A 25812-nucleotide genomic window follows, 5' to 3' on the forward strand; every position below is an offset into this window, starting at 1 on the left:
TAAACATCGAAGCCTTAAATCCGTCGGTGATTGCGCGGAGGCTTTGGCTGCTGTTCGGCGGATCACAGCCCTTATGTCTGCGCGGGGAGAGGCACCAGACTGAGTTGTTTTCCGCGGAACTGGGTCAGATCTTCCCCTGAAGGAGCGTGAGCATAAACAAAGTCATTACGAGTGAGGCCAATGAGGCTGATGTTCCACACGGGGCCAAACTGCGGAGATGAACTTCCATTACATCAGCATCTCGCACGTCTCACGCAGCGGCACAGAGGTTTAGCGGACGCACAACAGGTTACTGAGGACGCTGAGGACGATCTCGTGATGTAATGTATAGAGTTATGGTTTGTACTTAAGGTGAAAACATCCATCTTTCACGCAGTGGTCAAGGTTGAGATCTGTAGCTTTTCTCCCTTAACCTCAGAGTAAAAATAATACAAAAGTCACCCTGTACGATTTTATGATGTTATGTCCGCTAGAAAATCGGAGAATTCCCGGAAATAACGACAACATAACCCCGGCCGATTTCATTGACAAACATTGACATATGTGACCCTTCACGGAGATGGAGGACACAACTCAATTTTTTGGCCATTACGAAAGTGTGGTCTCCAAGCTTTCCAATGAAGTGTAACACATGGGTATCTGATGATATTTGGAGTATCTCATTGGCTGTCAGCCATGTTCAAGTCAGAGAGCTCCACACTGCCAGAGGTTTTTCAGGATTTTGACAGTTTTTTCAAGACCCACAGAAAATGTAGGTCTTGGTCTATGTCAACGTGAAACCCACCAAAAGAAAGATTAGACTCTCTTCTTTCATCTAAAAACAGTTTGTTTGTACCTCTTTCCATTCTTTAGTAATTGTCCGTAGAAAATAGGTGAAATCACCCAAAATCTGTTTTCTGATCAAAAAGCTGAGAAGAAGAAAGAGCAATGCTGCCACCTAGTGACTCAATAAAAGAACTTGTAGTTCTTTTATTTTTATTGAGTCACGAGGTGGCAGCATTTGGCAGCACAACTAAGATTTTAACACCAGACATGCTCGAGGCTTTTCTGCAGCTGTTCCCGTTGAAAAACCTAATTGATGTCATTGACAGTCAACGTTCGGAGTTCAATTGACGTCTACAGACGTCATTGGCAGTCAATGTGTTCACAGTTGAAGCTAACCTCTCCGATTTTCTCTTAGTTGAGAAAACAGCTTCTAAACTTTTGGGCAGTTCTCACCTCAGCTCGTGAGTGACAATAGGGCTCATCTACATCTGACTTAGTTAAGCCTCCCCCCGTAAAGCTGTAAAGCACAGGGGGGAGAAAAGGCAAAAAGCAAGAAAAATGTGCCATCAAAGAAAAAAAAAACATTTGTTTGCAAACAGGTAGTATATAAATAAATATCTCTTGCATTAATCCACTTCCCATAGAGTCGACCTCTAGCAACACAACAGCAACTAGCAACACAATGACAACTAGCAACATTATCCCAACACACACACATGTGACCAGAGGGAAAGAAGAACTCACACACGGTCATTAGTGCCATGGACAATGACTACGTTATATTATCCGTAACCTGCACACACGGCTTACGACCAAAACAAAACACAAACAAATCCAACCCACTGAACACACCACGTTAGCTTAGCACGTTAGCTCCTTAACTTGTGATCAAATCCATTTTCCTCGCTCAGTTATTTTCAATGTAGAGTTATGCAATCAGAGCTTAAACATGCTCTGAGGGTGAGCTGGCTCTGGAAACGTAATGGTCAGCAGGTGGCGCTGTGCATGCTTGCAGGGCATCATCAGTCACACTGGAAAAGTTAGCCTGGAAAAGTTCACTGGTTTCACGCAGAAAAACGAACTTCTGCAGTAGTATTCCAGCGTTAGCATTTGGCTATTCAGAGCGTTAGCAACAGCTAGTGATTTCACGCTTTTAACTATACCAATACTGTTTTCTAAAACAATCTCCATTCTCGATTTGTGGCCGACTTGTGTCACTGGTTCTTGCGACGAGGCACATATTTGATATCCACATGTAACACAAAAGGCGACAGAGATGACGCTGTAATCAGAATAGGGTAAATTCTTTTCTGTTTGACAAAACAGAGAAAGACGCACGCACAGACTTCAACGCCGACTGTAAAGTGAATTTCTCCTTTGTGAGATGAATAAAGGTTTACCTTATCTTATCTTATCTTTACAAAATATTAGTACTTTCTGCACTCCGACTCCAAACATTCCAGTGTGGGATTGAACATTATTTTGAAGGTTGTTTCAGAGAGAATTTTAAATATCCAATCCCTGCCTGATTTATTGAGCTTTGAACTACAAAAGACTAGACATTGATTTTTTCACTTAAGTAAATCGTTTAGTCCAAATCCGGGCTCACATTGGCGTCTGCACGTAACTGTGACTCACATTGAGCACAGTTTAATGTACGGCTCGTTTACGGTGAGGAAGCTTCACAGGACCACGACTTCAATAACAACTGTGTACATAAAGAAATAAGAAGTAAACTTTGAAGTAAACTCTCAGTCTGCCACTGAAAGAGCTGCTCCGCTCCTCTACAGTCCTGTGCAGTAGGTGGGAGGTGTTGTCCATGTTGGAGGTGAGCTTGGCTAATACCCTCCTGTCCCTCACCTCCTCCACAGAGTCCAGAGCTGGCACTCCTGACCCTCATCTCGTTCAGTCTGGTCTTGTCCCGCTCTGTGCTGTACGGAGGCCCAGCACATGGCAGCGTAGTGGAGAGCAAAGGCTTCCACAGAGTCATAAACAGTCCTGAGCAGAGTCCTGCTCACTCTGAAGGACCTCAGTCTCCTCAGAAGGTGGAGGCGACTTTGGCCCTTCAGGGCGTTGGTGTTGTGGGACCAGTCCAGTTTATTGTTGAGGTGAACTGTGTATATAAAGAAATAAGAAGTAAACCGTCAATTTCTGTGGAAACAAGACAGATGAAACTTACACTTCACTGTCAGAATCAGCTAATCCGCTCCCATGCTGCTCCTTTCTGGATTTCTGCCTCAGAAATCCACATGAGGCCGATTGTGAAACAAAAAGTGGGCAAAAGCTTGAGAAGAGTAGGCTCCCTTTATGGAATCGTTTATGTCCGTAAAGTTGATGATTTCATGATAAATGCTGTTAGATTGAGGAGTTTTAAACCTGCGGGGAACGGACTGAGCTGCTGCTGATTTTACGGGATTATGTCTCCAATTTCTCTCTGAACAGTGGACTTCTGGGCTTCAGCAAGTTCACAATAATCCCCATGCACTTCTTCTTCTTCTTTGTTTATTTGGTGTTGATGATTGTCTGTTGACGTGATTTATTCTGCCTTTACTCGTGTGTGAACTAACTCTACAGATAGCGAACAGTCTCCAATTGTCGATGTTTTGGTGTTAATTTACTGAAGGACTGTAAAACTGTAACACACAGAATAACAAAGAATGTATATTACAATCTTAATGTGGGCAAACAAACAATATGAATATAAAATAAGTAGCTTAGAGATAGCTAAAACTTAAAAAAACAGCAATCTCATTAGCGAGCGATTAGCACGATGCTAACTTACATGGGAAAAGCCATAGGGAAGCTAACGGAATTAGCACCTAATATATTCTTAGAAATTACGATTTGGAAACGTACTAGAATGACTAAATTTGGTATCTAATGGAAGCTAACGTCACTATAATTTCAATACTTACAGACAGAGACTTTTAGAGAGACTGCTTGGAGCATTACTGAACTACGGAAGCACCAAGAGGACAAAATATACAAAACACAAAGAACAGTTCCCACTAGGGGGCAGTACATGATTCTATATTTTATTCTATTTTTTTTTATTGTTATTAGATAGTGGTACCGAAAGTTGACACACCTTCTCCCTTGTTGTGGGTCAGTGGTATTTGACAGATCATCTGCACAGCGCCACCTGCTGTTCTGGAGTGTGCATTATTTGGCTTTTAAAATGAACAAAACACATGGACAAATTCACTTTTTACTTCGAAGCCTGTAATGTAGTGGAGTAGAAAGTGTTTTATTTCTCTTTCAAATGTAGTCAAGTAAAAGTAATAAGTGCTACTCAAGTGCAGTACTTTCGGTAAATGTACTTTGAATGTATGCTTGAGTCACTGTTTCTCATCGTTCTTTTTCCTTTGCTCCTCAGGTTTCGAGCCGATCTCCGGACGAACGTCGCTTTTGGATGAATGAGTCTGCGTTGTCGTGGAAACGCTGTATGACCTCATCAGACCCGTACGACCTTCGACCTTACAGGTAGGAGAACCCTCTTTGTAAAACGAAGTCCCTTTTTACTCGCTGATGTTCTGAAGCTTCTGTGACGCCTTTGCATCGCATAGTTCATGTTTTTTCGATTTGTCCTTGAATCCTGTTCTGCTTCTGGAAGTAAAAACGTGTGATTGATTTGTTCTAAAAATGTGAATCAATAGAGTTTAAAGTCACGACTGGTAAATCTGTGACGACCGGCTGCAAGTGCCAACATTTTGAAGGCTTAAAAACATCAAACACTTGAAAAGATGCAACAACTTTTCAGTTCTCACAAATATTCAAATTAACAAAGCTAATTATTTTTCTTTTAAATCCCTAATGTTTTTATTAGCCTGTTGAAAATAAATGTTCCTTGAAAAGAGGAAAAAGACCTGCTAGCTCACCGTAGATAGTGGATTAACTTACTTGACAAACGGACATTTCATGAGGATTTCACCTGCATGATGCTGTGATGATGCTGAACTCTGTGTTAGCCGCTAACTGTTGTGACCCCTGCACGTGTTTGTGTCCACATGGTGAAGGAGCAGGGGTGAATGTTGGGGGTGTCCTGTGAGGCGAGGGGGCTGCGGTGCTCGTCTTTGCCTCTGTGGGATAAAGTTAGGCAGATCTAGCGATGCAATGTGGGAATGTGACAATTCCGGTCCAGCAAAATGGAGTCGCTGAGGGCGGCTTTAAAGAATCTTTGATGTCCGCTGGCGACAGTGGGAGCGCCTTTTGAAAGATAAGATAATCCTTTATTGATCTGAAATTCAAAAAGTGTGGAAAAAGACAGTAGATAGATAGTAGAAAAGGAGGCATCTTATGAACAATGAGTAGGAGCAAAAAGTAAGGAGCAGGAATATAAACAATAAGAAAATAAAAGAAGTGAGGATGAAGGACTTGCTCTGTCTTGCACTGAGGGTGTCTCAGTCTGCCACTGAAAGAGCTGCTCAGCTCCTCTACAGTCCTGTGCAGTAGGTGGGAGGTGTTGTCCATGATGGAGGTGAGCTTGGCTAACACCCTCCTGTCCCTCACCTCCTCCACAGAGTCCAGAGCTGGCCCTCCTTGTTAGAGAAATAACAATGGTGTTCGAGAAGATAGATGAATGACAGGCAACAGTCTGGATGTCTTATGCAGGAGAAGTTTATTTACCATCGGTGCGGGACCCGGAGACATGAACTCGAGACATTGCGCTAGTCCTACCATTCAAGTCTCCAGGTCCCGCACCAATGGTAAATAAACTTCTCCTGCATAAGACATCCAGACTGCTGCCTGTCATTCATCTATCCTCTCGAACACCATTGTTATTTCTCTAACATTTGGCGTCAACGAACATGTCTACAGCTGATCTGGTAAGTGCATTTTTATCCTTTGATAAAAGGGAGGGGGAATGGCCTTACCAGATTCATGCTTGATAGAAAAAAGAACAATGCAATGGGAAACGTACAATTAGTAAAAATGACATAATCTCATGTTATCGGTTAATTCTGGATGTTTGGTTCCGGTCGAGAGTAGGGACTTTAGGTCCACTAGGAGACTGGGGTATTCCGATGCACAAAGCTTGAACTGAAATAGCTGCAATAATCTGTGAAGCTCCATGCATACAGTTTCGAGTAGGTCAGGTTTTAAACTTGTTGACTCTACTGTTTATCCACATAGCCGTCATAGGCAAAAGTGAGGAACACATATTGTAGACTATCTTGAGTGTAAAGCTTTGTTTAATGTTAATTTTAGTGTCAAACAAAAGGCCTCACACCGACATAGCCAGGAAGCTAGAATGCTCCAGAAAGCTGTAAACGAGTCTGGGTCCAGGTCACTGGTCTCTATGTCTGGTTTACGGATAGCAAGTGTGGGTCAAAGCAAAAGCTGTGGGCTACTGTGTAAAGCTGTTGTTTCATGTTACTTTTAATTTTGAACTAAGTGCTGAATATTGAATCGGTAATAATTACATTGGCCGTGTAATTAATTACTAAGGCAGTTGGACTTAGAAATATGCCACAGTCAGAGGACTGTGACCACAGGCTGGTGTGAAAACTTGAATAGAACTATCTGTTTTTAGTGGTCATAAAAGCTTGTGGTTTAATATACATCTGCTGATTTTTCTTCTGACTATAGAATAGTTACAAGAAGTAGAGTAGTTGTACTGGTGGCTAAGGGATTATGGGTAGGAGATGAACCTAGGATATTTTTCTCCTAAGATAGATAACCCGCTTAGCACCGATTTTTGAGATGTGCACAAAAGAGAGGAACACTTACGCTCCATATACAACCTATGGAGGCTTGTTGTGTTCATTTCTAATCTAACTGTGAAACTCCAGAATCAACTGATGAACATTGAGAGAAATGTAACTGATGGTAAATAAACTTCTCCTGCATAAGACATCCAGACTGCTGCCTGTCATTCATCTATCCTCTCGAACACCATTGTTATTTCTCTAACACTCCTGACCCTCATCTCGTTCAGTCTGGTCTTGTCCCGCTCTGTGCTGTACCGGGGCCCAGCACAGAGCAGCGTAGTGGAGAGCAGAGGCTTCTACAGAGTCATAAACAGTCCTGAGCAGAGTCCTGCTCACTCTGAAGGACCTCCGTCTCCTCAGAAGGTGGAGGCGACTTTGGCCCTTCAGGGCGTTGGTGTTGTGGGACCAGTCCAGTTTATTGTTGAGGTGAACACCCAGTTTTAGCAGTGTGGCTAACCAAAGGTGGTCAAAGTTTGTTTTTTGAGTAAAAGTACAACTGGTCAAATATTACTCCAATACAAATGATTGTGCTATTTCAAATAAATACTTAATGACCTTTACCGGATACTCATTCCTAGCCTTCCAAACATATTTGCAGCATCTCAATTCTCCTAAAGTTAATAGGTGCATTTCACAACTTGGAAGGTCACTTTTCATCATGATGGGGATGAGATGAACTCGTGAGCCAGAGGTATTTCACCTGTTAGAGGATAACATTAAATCACTATTAATCATACTGGGTCAGGCTGTATAGTCGTACTATCTCTGTCATAGCCTTAATTGTGGTGCTCACATTCTTGCGTATCAGTATGACGCTCTAAGAGGGTATTTATCCCTTTTCTATGGAAGCATAGATAGACTTGACTTGTCTCGAGTTCATGTCTCCGGGTCCCGCACCGATGGTAAATAAACTTTGCCTGCTGCCTTTTCTTCATCTATCCTCTCGAACACCATTGTTAAATCACCCTTTATAGACATGTATTCGAGTAGAAAGTTCTCAACATATATAGTACTCAAGTAAATCTTCCCAAACTTAGTACTTTCTTTCTGACCAACACTGACGCTAACAGATGCTTTGTAGTGACGGCCATCGTCTTTTAGTAATTAGTGTAACATGAAGGAAAACAAGACCTCAGGCACGTTGTCGCGCAGTTTAAAGCTTAAAACAATCACATCAGGTTTGCTTTTCTCAGACAAATGGAGTTAATGATGGCTCCATCTGCTAAACAAACGGGCTTCATTTAAAGACATGTTTGACACTATCAGCCCTGTTATTATTACGCCGCACCATATGGGCGTCTCATCCTATAGTTTTTTAGACAAGTCTGACAGATTGCTCATATCCTCGTGTCGATACTCTCTTTGTTTGGGTTGACAGGATATTAATTAAATGCAGTTTTTATCGCTCGCTAATCTGACGTCCCGGAGTAAAAATAGACTCTGTGATGGTGTAAGGGAACAAAGTGAGGCGTCATTTATTAACTGCCATTAAGCTGTATTTAGATTCATCAAATGCTCTGACATCTGTTGGCCCATCGCTTTGAACAAAAAATGAAAAAATAAGTGGGAAAGAAATGGATTTCAAATGGGAATGGAATAAGGTTTGATTAGGTAGTTTTGGCTCCAGGCATTTAGGCTTTTTGGGCTATCATTGCAACTTTGTATTGAACTTAGGGCAAACTCTGATCTTTTTGGAATTGCTGGCCCTTTTCTCTGGGTGGAAGGCATGGATACTTGTGAAGTACTTTACTTTACTTCTGTCAAAGGAAGGGGCACTTTTGGACACAAACAGTATCTTCACTGTGGTTTCACGTGGCTTCCAGGCGACTCATGGAGGACTCATTTGAAAGCTCGAGCCCTTCTCTCTCTGATGCAAAGACACGTCTCTATCACCTTTTGTTCCGAAGATACTCACCAAAGTATTTGGCGAGTTAAGGCAGGTGAAAATATCGATTTTTCACACAGACGTCAATGTGTCAATGCTGTGCTAGTGTTCTCCCTCCACATGTTAGTTTTCATGTCAGGATATAGAAATGACAAAACCTACCCTGGTCGGTGCTTATTTTATGACTTTTTGTCCATAGCAATGAATGTCCACTGTGCACCAACTCAAGTCGGAAAAAAAGAAAAGTGCATCCCAGAAGAAGCTATAACGTTGCTTCGTTAAGTCGGCTTTCCCACGCGCATTCATTCACAAACACAGAGACGTAGCTTGCCATTAGGCAAGGCAGGCAGCTGCCTGGGGCCCCCAAGCCAGCAGAGGGCCAACAGATTTGACAGAAACGACCAAGAGAATACAGTCACTGCAGCAGCACTGACGAGGTGCAACGACAATTGGCTCCCTGAAAAGGCCCCAGTGCCCAGCTCGCCCCTCCCTCACCTGCTTCTCAGGAGAAAGAGAGAACGAGCGGCGTGTTAGTAGAAACAGACACAGCTCCGACAAAATGTGGAGAAGTTCTGCTTCTGGCAGGAAAAACGAAAGAAAAGGAGGATAAAGAGGAGGAAGGAGAGCAAGATAGCAGCGAGTATAGTAAGTTACTATATTATCTGTCTCTGAAGTGCGTTGTTTTGCAGCCGTCATTGTTTGGCAGATAAGCCTTTGCTGCAGAGCACAAAACGGCCCCTACTGACATTCCTGCTTGGGGCCCCCTGGTACCCTTGCTACGCCACTGCACAAACATTGACATATTTTACACCCACATGTCCTGCCAAGGGTCCCTGGAATGATGCTATAATCCAAATATGGTCATTTCCTTTCTGAGGGCAACCGGTTTTCTCAAAATGAGACTTTAGTAGCTCCTACGTACTCCAAACTTTCCAGTGTTGGACATAACAATAGGGAGATTTTTTAATAACTAATTCCTAGCCTGATTTATTGAGTTTTGAACAATATAAAACATTATTCCTTTCACTTATGAATAGCTTATTCAAAAACTAAACAAAATCCCCTCTGATAAAATATAAGCAACTAATATATACAAACAGAATAATACAATACATTTAAATCTGGGTCTATCCATTGTTAAAAATCGGCAATTATAAGGCACAAAATGTCTAAAATGACCGAAAACGGGCAATACATCCTCATATTTATGCGAGTAATCTACAGCAGGAGTTTCAAACTGATATCTTTAAATTTATTATATTTCCCTATTCAGCTGCAATGTCTCACCTTAATGTAGTAAATCTGGTCACCCTATAGTGTAAGTGTATCTGTGTAAAAGAGTCCAGTCCTTACATCACAGTGGCAGAGTGGTTAGCCCCACAGACCCACTGCAGGCGGATCTATGAGTCGTCTCCTCAAAGCAGCGCGTGGCACATGGCTGCACCGGCGCTAAGCTAATGCCGCTAACCTCCCGGTCCTTTATGGCGCTCCGTCCCGCTCACATTAGCAGCTCCACGACTCCGTCCGGACCGCACTCCTGTCGTCTCCTAAATAATAATTGTTTTATCAAAGGTTAATTGCCCGGACGTTGGGTTTTAATTGTGCCGTTAAATGCCTCGCTTGTGGCCGTGTTTCGGTGATAACTCGCCGCTCTCCCGGTGAACGGAAAGCGCTCTGCCCCAGATGAGCGCTTAAAAGCCAGACTCGGAACAGTTTGGTGCCGTTCCGCGAGCCGTAAATTAGACTTTCTTGGGCTGTAAACTTTCCTCACTTTAGTTCGTGAGTTAACACAGAGTTTATTGCCCTGCGAGAGACATTCGCTTCGAGTTACAAAACTGTACGGAGCTGCAGTCGCCGCTAATGTCCACAGCAAAGGGAAAAAGTGAATTATGCAGGACTTGGGCTCTTTGGAAGGCTTTCACACATTGATATTTGCAGAGTAGTTTTGTGACAAATGATAAATAGAAGAATCCAAGTTTGTTTTCAGTGTATATTATCTTAGAATGAAACATATGTGATGATTGTTGGAGACCTTGCACATGGAGGTGTGTTAGATTAAGATCTTTTTGAACCATGACAGCACAGGAACTTCCTAAATGTGTGGAATAGTTGTGAATGTGGATGAACTTCTAGTAAGAAACATTTTGTCTTGCTGTGCATCAATGGCAGCCATGAAATGTGTCCTGATGAACTTGAAGAAGCCAAAAACCTTCACGAATGAAACTCTGATTGAGAAGAACACCTGAGAAGATGTTAGATTTGGTCAGAGGAAAGCAATTTGGCTTTGGACTCATTTTCTGAACATTTTGGCTCGACTATTCTTGTTTGACCAAAGACTGTTTTTGTAAAGCCCGATTCTTCAGACGTGGGGCTTGTAAACTCGTGAGCCTGCACTGGTGCTGCTAGTGTGCGATGGTTGAAAGAGAGAATTGTAGTTAAGCAACAAAAGTGAAGTAAGATTTGGCCCTGTTTGTTCCTTGGCTCTGTTTGTTGGACTCTGGTGGGGCTGATGTTGCATTTTGTTGATGAGACACTCCAGAGATTAGTGTTCCTAAATATCAGACACTGCCGGAGCCTGTCGCAGCTCGTCTTTGGTCGTACGGTGGTTCTGTGTTTGTTCCACTGTATGACCTATGTTTCAGAGGTGCAACTTAAGATTCTTCCCATGACGAGTGATTGTTTTGATCCAATCCACTTTATTTCTATTGCACAACTTATAAACAAAGTATTTCCAAAGTGCTGCAATATCAATATTGAGTCACAGTCGAGGTTTTGATGACTGCAATAACTTAACCTCAAGAGGCAGAGTTTTTTTTTCTTTGGTAACACTTTATAATAATGGTACATGAGTTCATGCATGATTGTCATGAACAAATGCATAAATGAATGCATGATTTTATGAAACATTCATACATTACTAAATCATGACTTCTCAGGCACAAACATGATCACATGTTGGTTCATGGATGATGTCATCCCTGAATTAAACGTGTGACTACTGTAGTGAATGTACATGAAAATCTTAATAATTCATTATGATCATGAGGATCACATAAGAATACCATGAATTCACTAAAATGGAAATGAAATGACAATAAAATGATCAACCAATCATGATCATGAGGATCCTGCATGAACATCATGACTCATATGGAGGAAATCTACTGCACATTTATCCCCTCAACTAAAGTTGTGCATTACCCTAAACTTTTGAACCTGTGAAAGACCAGCTCTGGTTATGCTGTACGTATACTGTACTGTATGTATAATTTATAATAAAAGATTTTAAATTGTTTTTTTTTTCACACAAAAATTCCAAGTGAGGAAACAATCCAGAAATCATTGCTTCTTCTTCAGGACTAAAGTGGTCTTCAATAGTTACAAAGTTTAGGGTAAAGCACCACTTTAGTTAAGGGGACATGATTTGTAAGTAGATTTCCTCCATATGAGCCATGATGTTCATGTATGATCCTCATGATCATGATTGGTTGATAACTTTCTTGTCATTTCATTTCCATTTTAGTGAATTCATGTTATTCTTTTGTGATCCTCATGATCATGATGAATGATGAAGATTTTCATGTACATTCATTACAGTAGTCACACGTTTAATTCAGTGATGACGTCGTCCATGAACCAACATGTGATCATGTTTGTAAGTCATGATTTAATGTATGAATGTATCATGAAATCATGCATTAATTTATGCATTAGTTCATGAAAATCATCCATGAACTCATACCATTATTATGAAGTGTTACCGTTTATTCTTTTTTCGTTCTGACATTTGAGTGATGGATGTTCACTGATCAGAACGTTGGAGCCTCTGATCTCAGGTTCAGCTGCAACAGATAATAGTTTGTCTGAGTTTCCATAAAGCAGATTCTAAAGTGTTCAGACATTTTGTGAGTTCCATTCGACTTATTTTAGCCACGTGGCTGTCCTCCAGGGGTACTCCTCCTCCAGAAGAAGGCGCTGTCCACTTAAAACCAAGTAGTTTTAAAAGTAGATTATTGTGTTTTGTTTTAATGTTGGGCAATTTGGGCAAGAATATGTTGTCTAGTCTAAAAGTAACATGAATTCTAAAACTGTACTGTGGTGTAGACCTGGTACAGGAGTAGAAAAGTCACTGAGTACTGAGTGACTCTTTGAGCATCAAAGCTGGATTCTGTTTTAGCAGTGATGTCATTATCAGGTAATTCAACATAAAAGCCTGAGGAAATCTTAGCATTTCCAAGAAAACACCATCAAAATAATAGAAATAATTCTGAACACAAAACATATACGTCGATAGGAAGTTTTTGTTACTCACAGACTGTCTTCTCTTTAACTGCGAGTCCAATAAAGCGAAACTGCAGGATATTTTATGATACAGACGGTTGACGTTTTGTGATTAACCAAATCTCTTTTCCAGGGCCAAAGTTGGTAACAGTTCCCACAAGAAAGATTACAGCGTGATACTGATCATTAGCAGAATATTTTTCAAGGCTCAGTAAAAAAGTACTGTGATGAAACCACTCTCAGACAAAATCATCGGACTTTTGGTTTACTTTTACTCATCTTTCCAAACTGCGGCTCGGTCTAAGAGCTTGGTCACAATTAGTCTCGCTGTGTCTTTTTCAGCTCCTTCACTTTCTCTGTTCTCCAAGTTTCAAAAGTGCAGCCACTCCGTGCCAAGTCCTGAACCTTTACAATCTTTGTCCTTTTCAAAACTTTCAAAAGTGCCGACTCAGCTCAATACGTGACATTCTTCCCCAACTTTCCCCTCATCTGCTTTCGCTGGAGCCTGACTGCCTCTCCGCCGCCACGCCAGTCACAGGGCAACCAAACTTTTTCTTTTTTCCCCCCTTTTAGTATTTTTGCCCAGTCAGCATTTTGGTCAAAGTTTCACAAACGATTTATGCTTCAATCCCAAAGTTATTCGGAATCTCGGAGCGCGGATCTCAGGGAATCTCTCGGGTAAAAGCCGCTTTCGTCGGGCTGTTGTAATTGGAAGCGGCCGCAAAAAGGTTAAGTCAAGTTTGTGTTGAAAAGCGGGGAAAGGAATCCCTCTCAGGCTTTACTATGCAGCAGCGAGGCGCAGAAAATCCCACATTGGCCTTTTAATGTTGGCATTATCTGTGCCGAGGGAGAGAGAGGCAGAGGCGCTGACGGCAGCCCTCTCAGTGGGCACTTCATTTGGAGATGATACAGAGGAGAAAAGGGACGTTTCCACTGGAGCGGGACGGAGCGCTTTGGGGGGGTTTACAGCCTGAACTGAACCAGGGGTCTGTGCGGCAGTTTGTTTGTTGGACCAGTGTGGGGGCGTGGGAATTAGATGAGATCCACATGGTCTCCGAGAGATCTATGTGGTCTCAAGCAGTATGGAGACTGCATGGAGACTGCATGGAGACTTACAAAAGTCTCTATGCAGATGACCAAAGTCTCGCCTTATCTCCAGGGGACGTCTTGGTAATGTCTTAGAGACATCTCCATGACCAGTCTCCAACTAGTCACTGACTGCACTATCACCATATTGTGCACGATCATTAATGAGGCTTACAACGTTTGCAGAGAATGTAGCATGCAAAATCAGTGCTGTGTTTTTAAATGACTGTGAGATGATGGCTCAACATATTTCTTATAATATTTATTTGTTTGTTTGGTCAGAGCGGAGCATGTTAATCGATGTTCGGAAGATCACTTAAAAAAAATTATTGATAGTTTTCAGTTAGTTCTACGCAAAAGTAACTGCGTTGGTAACTGAGTTACAGTATGGTAAAAGTAACTTGTTATTGGACAAAGTAATGGGTTTCAAAAAAAGTCCTTCTTCAGAATGTTGCAGTAAACAGAAGCCTGTTTTAGCTCCATAATCACCAAAGCTTCAGAAGCAACATCTCTGCACTCAGTGTGTGGACTTATGTGCTCGTATGTGGTCGCCAGCTTTAAATCCGTCCAAACAAGTCGTCGAATAATGAAATATATCCATAAAATCCTTTGCCTGGCCTGCCTGACTCTATTCCTTTCTGTTCAAAAGAAGAAGCGTCTGGGCGGCTGCTCGCAGCCAATCACTACACGATTTTACCCACATCCGTCCAATCACGTACTAAGAGATGGAAGCCGTCACCACCACGCACTCTTCCAAAACATTAAAGATGGCGGCGCGGTGACCGATACACTGTTTTCTTCTGCTCTTCCGTCTGTTTTAAATCATTTGGAAAAATATTAAATCCCTAAAACCGGAGCAAGAAACAGCGTTTGAAGCGTTGCTCGTAGAAAAGGACTTTTTCGGAAAGTCTTCCTACCGCCTGTTCCTGCGACATATCTAACGTTGCTCTGATTGGTTGATGCCGTTTGTCAATCAATCGTTGAGCTCATGCTGCTCCCAGACTATATGTCTGTGTAGTTTGGCTGGACAGGCAATAAAATCCTCTGCGTGTCACACTCATGACACTCCAGCCTTCAACAACAACAGACTGTGTGGGGTGAAAGGAACAGGCCACCGTTTGTCCACACTGAGATATGTTCTTACCTGAGCTTAGAGTTGATGTGTACCAGCGTGGTAGCTTTTAACTTCACACCCGTTTGGAGCTATAGGAATATATTGGGAGAGGCCAAATGCAAACAACATCTTTGGTCGTTTTGCATGACTGAGCGCACGCACAAACACCACAGGTATTCATCAACTCATCGGTGAGAGCATATCTCAGTATGGGAAAACGGTGGCCTGTTCCTTTAAACCAATGAACGTGTCAGACACACTTTTCTCCCGCAAAGCACCTCCTCTGATTGGTCCATTGTGCCGTCATTCACTCTTTCTGCCAATCAACGTCACTGCTCACAGTTGAACTGTCCAGTAGTTTCACTTCTTGATTTTCAAGCGATCTCCCCATTAGCCCCTCCCACCCCCTCATTATGATCATATTCTTTTTTCGTCTTATATGAACATATCTAATGCAGCTAATATATTATGTATTATAGTGTCTCCTCTCTCACAGCTCACTCACAGGCCGGCGCTGTAATAATGTGGACTCTGCTCTGCCGAGGGGACAGGATTTAATAGCGCCGCGCTGTGACCATGGGGCAGATGAAATCACGCAGCATTAGCCTCACGCCGTAATATAAAAAATAAATTGCCCCTAAACTGATTTGTGTGATTCCTCGTGTCGGATTAGCTTCCCTCGCTCCGAACGCTGCGGGCGCTCCCTCGGATGGCCCCCGACAGCCTCCCCCCGGTCTCCTCACGCGCCGCACAAACACGGGGAGCGTTTGATGCACGTTTTGCTGCAGGTGGAGCGGGGCGGGTGGAGTGATCTTCATTTATGACGGGATGAGGTGGGGAGAGGGGGGGGGATGGCGGCGGCACGCTCGGGACCTGTGCAGGGAATACCTCCCACTCTTTATAAGTGTTTATTAGCATGCGTGGAAAATACTAACCTGCTCATTTCTGTCAGTTATGTTGTATTTCTGACCAAAGTGCACGAAGCAATGAAAATATGACTTAAAACAAACAAATCTTTAGCACATTTACAAAGAAGAGCCACAAAACCATGTGTCAGATCCCTTTTTAACAGCTGAGTCTTCATTTTGCTTTGAAAAGGGCCACGTCTGTGATGGCAGGTGACTCAAAGGGCAGCGAGTCCCAGAGTTTTGGACCTGCCACAGATAAAACTCGTCACCCCAGTGTTGGCACCATGACCTGGGCACCTCCGACAGGTGTTGCTGGGCAGAATCGCGCGGCTGGTGAGGGGTCAGAGTCTCACATGACGCAGGTGCAGGACGTGTGTGGAACAGGAGGCAGGACAGGACAGGACAGGTGTGATATGGTCAAGCAGCATTTGGATCAATCAGTTCAATTCAGACTAAACACCACTGAATGAACACAGTTTTGTTATTCTGCAGTTTGTTTTGCCCCTCAAGGTTGCCAGGTCCTATGGCTAAAACCAGCTTTCAACAAACCCAAAATGACTTTCTGTCAGTGTGAAACCAGGTGCCTACTTCCTCGGGTAAGGACTGGTTCCGTTACTCCTATGGGGAGATCTTTGTGTCAGATTCAGATTCAGAAAACTTTATTGGTCCCTAAAGGGCAATTAATGTGCTGCAACCCCAGACAGATATTGCACACACGCTCACAACACATCACAACACTCACTGTGTGTCACTTCCACAGTGAGCATTGTGATGTGTGTAATATCTGTCTGAGGTTCACCCATCCATCCACTTTCTTCCTCTTAATCGGTTGCTGAGTTGTGACGGCAGCAGTCTGAGGTGAGCTGCCCAGACTTCACAATTAGGGCTGAAAGATATATCGCTATCAAGATATTCAAGATATTAATATCGAACAAGCAACAATATATCATTATCATATTGATATCGCGAAATAAACATTCAAAACATTAAAATCGAAAAAGCAAGATACAAACGATATAGATTTTCACCTAACACATAGTTATATCGTATCGATATTGAGATATCTGGCATGAACATCGAGACATGAAATTTTGTCCATATCGTTCAGCCCTATTCCCAATCCAAGCACACCTGCTCCAGCTGTTCTGTGGGGGGACCCCGAGGAGACACCAGGCCAGCTCCAGCGTGTCCTGGACCCTCCTCCAATAGGACATTCCTGAAACACCTCCAGAGACCAGCACGCATCCGAAACAGATGCCTGAGCCACCTCAGATGCTCCTTTTCACATGAAGGAGCAGCGACTCTACTCCGAGCTCCTCCCGGATAACTGAGCTCCTCACCCGATCTGGAAGGGTGCGCCCAGCCACCCTGCGAAGGAAACTCATATCAGCCGGGGTGGGGAGGGGAGGCTTGTAGCCGCTCTGATTGGTCAGGCCTGTGAAAGACAAGAGTCACCTTGCATATTCAAAGTTAGCTTTCTCTCCACAAATTTAAACCAGCCTCCATCATGACTTGTTCACAGCTCTTAACTTCTGTATGAGCGTCTAAAAGTCAAAGTGAACACATGGCGCAGCTGATTTTTACTTTCATTTCTGTATGGATTGAGCCGAGAGGCCGATGAGAACTGGGCTATATTAAAGTCCATTTTATGTATAAGGATAGGAAAACATTCACATATGATTTTTCTTATCGCTGTTCAATATAAAGGGCATAATATAGAATAATTGCATAGTATTTTTTGGTTGATGAGCGCTCTGTCCCTCCTAATGGCCAAACTTTGCATATACAAAAGTGTTTTGATGCAGGACTAAAGCTCAGTGAAGCTGTGGTTGTTGCCTGTCACATAAATATAAATGACCTTGGCCACTTTACCCTATAGACACTTGAAACACAAACTTGCGGGGGTTGCCCCTCCCTAAATGAACCGGTCTCAAGTGAACCGAACTGGTCTAGTGCTGTTGAAATGGGCCTATAGAGAGCTTTGCAAGGCGCATTGAGTTGCCTTGTGTACGAAATGTGTGTTATAAATGAACATGCCTTGCCCCAGACTCAGCTCCCTCTTCACCACAAGAGTCTGATACAGCGACTGCATCACTGCCAACGGCGCACTGATCCGTCTGTCGATCTCACCCTCCATCCATCCCTCACTCGTGAACAAGACCTCGAGATACTTGAACTCCTCTCCGTGTGCATGCATCACGTTGAATTAAATCAGTATTTACTTTAAACAAGCCTATGGTTTTCCGGGCCTGTCTGTTACTTCCGTCCTTGAACATTCCAGTACAGCGATCTCCTTTTAAAAAAACTTGTCGTCTTTTCCATTGCCGCTTGTGGTTAGTTTGGGGATAACGGTTTACCTCCGACACTGCATACTGTACAGTGTCGTGTGTCCTTGTAGAAAATACAGAGAGGCACAGCCTGTATCCGAGCCTGTGTGGGGATTTTTCTCAGGAATAAGAAGCAAATTTAGATTATTTTCCGTATGAGACATCACCATAATAACACAGGAATAAATAGAGAGGTCTGAAATGTTCCCGGAGCCTGAAGTGAACCTCCGGGCGGCCCCTCTCTCTGCAGGCTGTTCCCGTGCGCTCTGTAATTGCTTTCGCCCGGAGCAGGAGCTGGAGATGTGCGGTAGATTCTCTCCTCGCAGCCTCGCGTTGCACTGCTGCAGATAAGGTTCACTGTGTCGTAGATGTGTCCGGAGAGCGGCCGATGTGACGGATGACGAACCAACAGCACCTCAGCCTGACGTCCGAGCGAGCGAGTGAGGAGTAATGGAGGCGAGGAGAGAGAGGCAGAGAGGGATCTATCAAAACTGTGAAAACACAGGGATGTACAGTCGTTTTTCAGGTGCAAAAGACTCATCACAGGACAAAGAATGTATGGTCCAACATCGCTAACCTGTTTGTAAGCCTTAAATACCATCTGGAATCATTCAATTGGATCCAAATCAGCATGAAATCCAAACATAAAACAATGAATGTTTCTTGCATAATCTCAAACACATCTTTATCACTGTCTTGCAACTGTAATGCAATATTTAACCTAAAACAGAAGAAACTAAATATCTAATAGTGTCACTTCCTGATTTTCCTCTTTCCTCCCTTTTACTGTTCCGCTGTTTCAATAAACAGAATGAAAAAGACACAGACGTCGTGTGTCTGTAGTGAAGCTGTGGCCAGAGTTTTTCATCTCGCTGAGCTCCAGAGCTTAGCCAGAAACGGAGAGGTGAGGAAAGCACTTCCTGGATACGGAGGACCTGAGGAGAAGATTCAGAAAATAAATGTGATTTTTATTTTTTAAGGCTTGAACGTTCATAGACAAACTCAAAGGTTTTCAGGGTCCTTGGATTTTTGATTGGTAAGACCACGAAGGAAAGGAAATGACAGAGAGATGATCTGAAAAACCAAAACCAAAGAAATCTGCATTTTGACACATTTTTTTGTTTTTATTTAACCAGGAAAGTCCCGTTGAGATTACTAATCTCTGTTTCAAATCAAGACAATTCAGAATACAGGACAGATTTCAATTTCTTAAAACTATTTAAAAACTAGGGGTGTGTATCGCCTTGTCTCAGGCAATACGATGCGTATCCCGATACACAGGTTGCGATACGATACGACATATCGCGATATTGAAGTATTAGACGATTATTGCAACTTTATCTATCAAAGTGCTTTTCATTAATGTGCTTGTGACTGTGGTGTTTTATGGTGATTATGCAACTTAAAACGGAAAACAGACTCTTGGAAACCTAGTAATGAAACCAGTTGAACTGGGGATGCGTTTTCATGTATTTCTATTCTATAGTTGTTTGTCCTTAGCCATCAGTAATAATAGTTATGGATGAAACCAGACAGGGTTTTTAGAACCTGATCTACTCCACAATGTTTTAAAAGAGCCCCGGAGCATCTCATAGCTCTTTCTCTTCAACGGTAGAACTTTTCCTGTGTTTCTCTAACTCTCACTAGATTCTAGTGTTACTGAAGCGGGATGCGCGGTGCCCTGCCATCTAGCGGGCGGGAAAAAATGTCAGGGTGCCAGACGATAAAAATTGGAGGGGGGGGCGGGGGAGGGGGTCAAAATGGCAACATGTGACCTGTGCTGGCTTTGTAGGCCAACGATAGAATGTTCAAAAACCAGTCTAACAATTTTCTAACACTTTGTCTTTCCACACGAGCCGCTGCACACACAGTCTGAGCCTGATACAGCTCCACCATCAGCACCAGGTTATGTACATGCAAATATATATACACATGTTCTACTCTCTGAGTTAGTTCATGGTCAAATGGTCTCTCCCTGTTACAATAAATGAAAAGTTTGATACAAAAGTTACTTCATTTATATCTGGAACAGCAGCCCAGGTTCCTGCTGCAGCTAAAGCCTTCAGGTCTGAAAAAGCACAACCATAAGTCTGTTATTAATTCATAATTTTATTCTGACGGCCCAAAAGCACCGTGGTTTCTAATGTTGTTTTGTCTCTTTAACGAAACCTAATGACTTTAAGATGTTATGACTCACTTTTAAAGCTCTTAACGGCCTGGCACCACACGATCCAACCTCATTCCTCTTTATCAAAGCGAAACAAAATATCGGAGACGGCGTGACCTTTCCTTTGGTTGTCAGGCAGTGTATCACCCATGTATAACCTTTGTGATTGGCTAATTGGAGCTTCAGTTGAAATAATGGTTCAGTTCTGATGTTCCAGTGTCCTCCATTTGAATTCAAAGGCTGAAGTCGCTCTCTTATTTGTCCGAGCCTGAGTGAGTTTTCCCATTACCCATCCTCCTCGGTCGCGGCGCTGCGTCGGCGTGCAGAGGAAGCCTTCTCGTGTTACTGATCCTCGCCACACACGCGCTGCATTTAAACACGTGCCGTCGCCGCCGCCGCGGGGTCCCTGCGGAGAGCGGGATATCGAGCCCTGACGTTAGCATTATCGATCGAGCGAATCAGCGGATACTTAAACCTGCAGGACCGGGCGGCGGGAGCAGGGAAACGCCGGCTGACGGGAACTCTCCGGGGGAAAGAAACGCCGTTTGAAAAGGTAGTTCTGGGATTTCAAGCTGGATTTAAGCGTTTTCTAATCATTTATGTTTTATTAAAGACTTTGCGTTAGAGAGTTGTAGCTGATATCTCTGAGCTTTTACAATCCAGAGCAACCGGAGGAAACGCAAACTTTACAGACCCACCAGTCCCACCAGGCCCAGGAATCAAACCTGGTTCCTTTTTATACTTTGGAGCTTTTTTGTTGGGTGTGTTTTGTTGACACTCATAGACATAGACCCTAACCTTTATCCTAACCCTAATCTAAACCCAATGCGAACCCTAACCCAATGCTAACCCTAACCCTTATCTAAACCCAATGCTCACCCTAATCTAAACCCAATTCTTATCCTAATCTAAACCCAATGCTAACCCTAATCTAAACCCAATGCTAACCCTAATCTAAACCCAATGCGAACCCTAATCTAAACCCAATGCTAACCCTAATCTAAACCCAATGCGAACCCTAATCTAAACCCAATGCTAACCCTAATCTAAACCCAATGCGAACCCTAATCTAAACCCAATGCTAACCCTAATCTAAACCCGATGCTAGCCCTAATCTAAACCCAATTCTATCCCCAATCCTAATCTAAACCCAATGCTAACCCTAGCCATAATCTAAACCCATTTCTAACCCTAACCCTTATCTAAACCCAATGCTAACCCTAATCTAAACCCATTTCTAACCCTAACCCTTATCTAAACCCAATTCTAACCCTAATCTAAACCCAATGCTAACCCTAATCTAAACCCAATGCTAAGCCTAACCCTTATCTAAACCCAATTCTAACCCTAATCTAAACCCAATGCTAACCCTAATCTAAACCCAATGCTAACCCTAACCCTAATCTAAACCCAATTCTAACCCTAATCTAAACCCAATGCTTACCCTAATCTAGACCCAATGCTAGCCCTTATCTAAACCCAATGCTTACCCGAACCCTAATCTAAACCCAATGCTAACCCTAATCTAAACCCAATGCTTTCCCAAACCCTAATCTAAACCCAATGCTAACCCTAGCCCTAATCTAGACCCAATTCTAACCCTAATCTAAACCCAATGCTAACCCTAACCCTAAAACCACCTCTTGACTTGACCCTCAAACAGTCCTTCAAATAAGTGAGGACCACCCAAAATATCCTCACTTTACAAAGATGTCCTCACTGTGTTGGTCTAAAACTCAAACTTGTCCTCACAATGTCATAATTACAAGGACGCACACACACATGCAAGCAAACACACACCAACTCTCAAAATTAACCTTCCAACCATCACAGATTATACAGATTTTTGGCCAATAAATCAACATCATCATAGCACAAATTTCATCTTCTCAAGAGACTCTTAGGATCATGTCACACTGACAATCAAACATTTTTAAATCGTGAATGCACAATCTGAAAATCAGCAACAGTAGATACTACAAAATTCTGTACGATCGTATACAGAGACATTTACTTTCCGTACGGTCTTAATTCTTTCATTGCGAAATGAAAAGCACTCGCCATAGCTTCACTGTAGCCACATACAGTAGTCTTTTTCTTTTCCATTCTGTTTACTGCAACAGATTCGGACTTTGTTCATCCCACAGGGGGCGATGCCTTCAGAGCATAAAGCAAGACACTCCCGGCATTGTAAAACTGCTTTGTATTTTCAATTCTAGTATTTAAGGATTTCACATTTCACACTTAGATCATGTTCCCTGTGGGTCGTTGTTATTCTGCAATTTCCGTTTGGTTTTGTAAAAGTCACGCCAATCTGATATTAAAGAGTGTGCATTTATATCTCGGTCTGGTCTTTAAAAGGACATCTCCAGTTTCCTTTTAATGGACCGATGCAGCAGAGACAGACAGGAAGCCTTTAGATGAAGACGAGATAAAAGGAGAAAAAAAACCTATACATAAGAGCAGCAATGACTAATCCAAACATTGGGGTCGATGGAGGCTCGGGTGGTGGAGTGGGCCGTCTTATAACTGGAAAAAACAGCCTTGTCAAAAGTTTGTCACACATAACTCGCAGGTTTGGTATCCAGGTGTAGCACGAGATGACGGTATAATCCAAATATGGTCATTTCCTTCTGGAACGTAACAAAACTTTCTGACCGTTTTCTCCAAATGAGGTTTTTGGTCATTCCCAGCTTTTGAATCCGAAAAACAAGGAGAAGTTTCACTTATGATGCGCTTATTCAAAAACTATACACGATACAAAATCCCTCTGACTAAATCTTTGTATCTAATGTATCAATAAAATAAAACAATTATTGTATGAAAACATAAAATGACAGAAAACATAAATCAGTAATGCTTCATGAACATGTTTCACAACTTCCAGAGCCACTGTCACTGCACTGCTGACAAAACAAGCCTCACAATGAAGCTTGGTGTCATGAACAGTCTTTTTTTCATAAGAAAATGCATATTCAATATACTGAGAGAGGACGGAACATAAAGGGCTGACACTCAGACTGAGTGCGTGCACAAAGGGCCTATCTCCCCGGCCTGGAGACGGGTTGAAGAGACTAGAGTCGGTGCCAATAAAGCGAGTCTCTGTGAAAATGATCAGGTTCAATTTCCGTCTCTGCAGGGTCTCTGGGTCTCCGCAGTCTCATCTTTACCTTTACATGTTTCAGCCGCCATCTGCAGGCCGTCATCAGAAGCATCACCGGCGTGTGGTGAGGTGTCCCTTATCAGCTGCTCTTACTTCTGAGGCGTGGCCAGATTTCAACATCTCTAACTCTAGTGTCTGACAAAATAAACCCTGAAAGTTAGACTGTAGCACAAGTAGACGAAGTGAAGTTTCAGTGCCATCCCTGCAATGTCTCCAAGACCTGTCAGATCAAGAAGAAGAAGAAGAAGAGGAGCTATATTTGTTTAACGCCTTTCACAGACGTGGTCACAAAGCGCTTTACATGAGACAAATGTACATTCACTCCATACTCAGTGGTGGTAAGGTATGTGTGTAGCTTTAGTTTCCCCTGGGGGAGACTGTGCTACCGTGCCGCCCAAGGAGATCTCAGAGACGAAATGAGTCTCTTTGAGGACTGCTTGAGACTGTGTGGACCTCTGTATGCGAAAAGTCTGTATGCAGTCTCCGCTGAAATTGAACCTGTTTGTTTTCCCCGAGACCACCTGGAGACTCGCCTTATCTCCAGCGGACATCTCAGAGACATATCCATGACCGGTCTCCTACTAGTCTCCAGGCCGTTGAGATTGGCCCTTAATTCTTTTCACTACTAGCAAAAAACAAACAAACACAGGGCTATTATTTAACATTTAACTGTCAAACTGTCAACACTGTGTTGTATTAAGGGAAATTTTTAGGTGAGAACAGCTAGAAAGAGTTTGCCGTTTCTCGAGGGTGCAGCCGCTCACCCCAAGAGCAAAGTCATGAGTGAAAGTCTAAGCTCCTTCACTGCGGTTCAGAAAGTCATCACATGCTAATCCCAGGTCAAACGCGCTCAGAGTTCACCACCTCCTCCTCTTAAAAGTCTGTGTGTGGGCGTCAGGGAGAGGCTTTGTTCGTCCCGCTCTCTCTCCCCGCCCCCCCCCCTCCCCCCCCCCCGCTCCGTCCTGACCTCGTCTTCGTTAGCGGTCCGCGCTAATGCATAATTAATGGAGAACAAACGAGCCTATGGTAATCCGCAGCGTGGAGGGAGACTCGGGGAAGAGTGAGCGGCTCTGAGGTCAGCGCTTCGGCAAAGACACTCCCCGGCTTTCCAGGACTGGCCCGACTGTGCGTGTTGTAGGACGCTGTGTGAAGGTTTCCCGTGTTTTTAGAGAGTTTTTGCGACTCATGCGGAGGCGGCGGTTTGGTTTTCGACCCACTGGCCTCTCTCAGGTGCGGCTCTGAGCAGCTGTGAAATCTGCTGATGGCGCTGGCTCATTATAAATACATCCTTTGATTGTGGTTTCCCAACTTTTCACACCAAGTACCACCAGGCCTGGATCAAATCATGACTTAAGAAGGTTTAATCTAGTGGTGGGCCATTATCGGCGTTAACGTGCTGCGTAAACGCGAGACTCTTATCGGGCGATAAAAAAATGTCGCCGTTAATGTATTCTCAAAGTTGGGTTGGGAACTGGGTCTATTCTATGCAAGCTATGATGACCTTCACCGTGATATTTTAAGGTCAGCACACATTACACGACTTGTATGCCCAATTTTGAGAATCATGAGTGAATATAGCTTCTCCAAAGCGAACACACAGAAGCAGCGGCCAACGACAGCGTGAAAAAAGACAGAAAAACACCGCAGCCCCTCAATGTTCATTTCTCTTTCAAAACAGCGACATAAACAACTCATTTCATGGCCACAGCCCCACACGAAACAGCGCAACTTTATCACCAAAAGCTCCCGAGAGCCTTTACCAGCTACATTTCAACCGCGAGCAGAGTTTAACCGCACTTACTGGCACTTACTGAGTTTGGAGACGGACTTTCCAGCTACATTTCTCCGTTAGCTTCTCTTTCTCCGCTCTCCACTGTCTCCTCCGCCTCAGGGCCGAGGCCCGTCTCCTTTTTCTTATTAAATCCAAAGAAATACGTCCCGCATCTTCGTGTTGTCTCCATTTTGACAGTGATCACGTGACACTGGTGACACTGTTGACCAATCAGGAGACTCGCACATGTTTCCCACGCTCACAAACAGAGGCCTATATTTTCTGATCTGGTAAGATGGCCCACATTGCCCGTAAATACTTGGGGACTCCTGCCACAACTGTCCCATGTGAGAGACCTTTTTCTTTAGCAGATCAGTGTGCAGTAGAGGAGATTTAGTTTGTCACCAGAAAATGTGAACGAGCTGGTCAGCCTGAGTGAGCGGTGGAAGAAGGAGAATTAAAGCTTGGACTGATTGACACAAAGCTACTGACTGTGTTCAGTAAGTAAACACAAGTGCATCTTATTGAACATGAATTATTTTCATCACCAATTATCATAGTAGAATGTTCTCAAGCAGTTTGTGATGCATTTTGGAAACAGGAGATGAGCCTAGATTAATCTAGATAAAAAATA

The 25812-nt window shown here is 43.2% G+C and overlaps 1 protein-coding gene across 2 annotated transcripts in view; it reads left to right on the forward strand.

The window, feature by feature from the left end:
• Positions 1–25812, forward strand: part of mgat4c (mgat4 family member C) — a 567909-nt gene that overhangs the window by 235229 nt on the left and 306868 nt on the right. For both annotated transcript variants that reach the window (XM_079560422.1, XM_079560423.1), the window contains one exon: positions 4142–4248. The gene's annotated coding sequence lies outside the window, so the exon portion shown is untranslated. The remainder of the gene's footprint in view (positions 1–4141; positions 4249–25812) is intronic.

Source organism: Gobius niger, assembly GCF_951799975.1.
Source record: "Gobius niger genome assembly, chromosome: 7".
Taxonomy (NCBI): Eukaryota; Metazoa; Chordata; class Actinopteri; order Gobiiformes; family Gobiidae; genus Gobius; species Gobius niger.